This window comes from Trachymyrmex cornetzi, unplaced genomic scaffold (assembly GCF_001594075.2).
Source record: "Trachymyrmex cornetzi isolate Tcor2-1 unplaced genomic scaffold, Tcor1.1 scaffold1626, whole genome shotgun sequence".
NCBI classification, from domain to species: Eukaryota; Metazoa; Arthropoda; class Insecta; order Hymenoptera; family Formicidae; genus Trachymyrmex; species Trachymyrmex cornetzi.
In genome coordinates this window covers 15,356-17,684 of record NW_017296230.1, presented here as the reverse complement: position 1 = coordinate 17,684, position 2,329 = coordinate 15,356, and positions in this window count along the sequence as shown.

Here is a 2,329-nt window from a genome sequence, read left to right as displayed (position 1 = left end):
GCGTCGACGATATCTGATCGTTTTTCTTCTTCACCGTCAATCTTCCTTCGACGTAGAGAAAACAGTCGCACGGCAACGTGTACAAATCCTGCTGTATGGGTATCCGTATCTCGTCGCTATGTCCAAACGTAGTGTTGGCGTACGGATTGTACGTGTGAGTCTCAATCTTGACGATGCGATCGTCAAAGATCGGCTCACCGGTAATATTCAAGATATCAATCATTTTGTACGATGAAACCCAACGACTTTAAAAATGCGACGTTGGACGCAGTGAGTTTTTTTTTTCAGGTGTAATCTTTCCAGTAAAAGATGTATCTCTCGTCTGTTTCGGCTGTTCGTTCAACACAAGCATCTCACGTTAGCGCCGTCGTACGTGCAATCTAACGGTGATCTCCCCTCCGCGAAAATCAAGCAATCGTCTTGGTCCACGCGAATCGTCAGATCAGTAATGTTCCGTACGACGATCGGAAGGTAAATGATCTGCGTTGGTCTTTCCGATATCTTATATCCTGGCGGTACGCTCGATGAAAACTCGTGTATCGTGTGCACGCACCAGTCGTTGCTGTACGCACCCGCTGTCACGTTGCACTCGATACGAATGATGTTCACGTTGATGATATTTATCGGCACGTCAGACTCGTGCCACTGTCGCGGCTCCAGCACGCGATTCGACGAAAATCCCAGCAGCGAGCCAATGTTGCGAGGTTTTGTAAAATTCATCCGATAGGCGCATTTGATCTCACTTCTCATCGTATTGTTGTTGGCGCGAATCACCAGCGGGAACTCTTCGTCCTCCTTACCCTTTGCATCGTGAGAACGTAAAATTTCACGCTTCAGATACCGCTCGATATCGCGCAGTTCGTACGATCCATCGGGAATGACAATTTCCTTGTCATAGTAAAACTTGTTATTTGTTGAATTTACATTGGCTAGTGTATAGTACGTTTCAAAGTCCGTCAGACCGAGCTCGTAATCACCGTCATCCAAATCTACCGCCGGAAAGTAGCTTACGGTGAGGATGCTACTCTTGCCAGTCAACGTAAAAGTCACATGTTTGAACGAGCATTGAGTCAAACAGCGCAATGCCTGTCCTTAAATTACTAATCAACCGATCGTAGAAACTGTAGACAAAGCTGCCCGCAGTTGTTCTGATTGTAACGCTGATGAGGCGTGCGATTGTACTCGATTACACTGTTTGCCAGATATCGCTCGAGTTCCTTCGGCGGTCGAAGATTACCGAAACTGTCAAAGTTTTCCCCCTTTTCGCATATGCCACCCAATGCGTACCGGGTCCCACGGCATTGTCTAGATTTACGATACCGCTCTCGTTTCGACGTACTCCTTTAACCGGTAATGTAGTACGCATAAAGACACCTCTAAAATATGGAATGCGCATACGGTTTGCAAGTTGTTGCAGTTGCACATCGGTAGTTACTCCCCTCAGCATTTTTAACGTTTCAACTTTTTTTTTTCTACGCGCGACACCTCGTCCGCGCTTGTAGGGAGCGAGATAAACGCCGCGACCTTCCATGACGCGATTATGACGTTGCAGTTCTTCCAGTTGACGCTGCGTTGCTTTGCTATCGTTTACAGCCTTAGCGACTCCCGCCGCCCCGCCGACAAATGACCCGAGATCACCGAACAGCGGTAGAACGGGTAGGACGCCGCCGCGTTTCACTGTCGGAAGAATCCTCTTGCCCCTCTTCTTTGTTTTCAAGCCCATACCAATCTTCGTTTTGGCCTTCACAGCTGCCCAAACGGCTGTGGCTGCGGCTCTCTCTTTGAGAGTCGAATCACTCGCGGTAATGCGTTTCCGCGCCTTCTCAGCGAATATATTATCAGCCGTGTGTCGTTCGGTGAGATCATTGCTGTGCGAATACGCTATGTTGTGCTCGCGACACGCAGCATCCAATGGATTAATACCTTGATCGCCTCTGGCCAATCGCTTCTCCAATCGCGTCCCCGGACCGCAAAACTGATATCTGGGAATATGTAGTTCGAAGGGAAGCGCGTTTATCGCACGATTTAGTAAGCCTCTCGACGGCATTCGCTACAATTCTTTATCAAAGGCGCCGGACCGTCGATATGCGTTTGATGAGTCGGCAAATTGTAATGCTTCAGGCATCGACGGTATCGCTGTACCGAATCTGCTCGTATATGCTCGGGTAATCTACAACAGATCTATACAATATTCAAACTGTCGCAGCAGTACAATTTTCGGTATGTATTCCAGTTCTTTTGAAGTTAAACTGTGCAGATCGTCTGACACGACGAGAAACATTTTGATTACTGAGCGATTTCGCTCTACGCAGCTCTATAAATAGGCCCG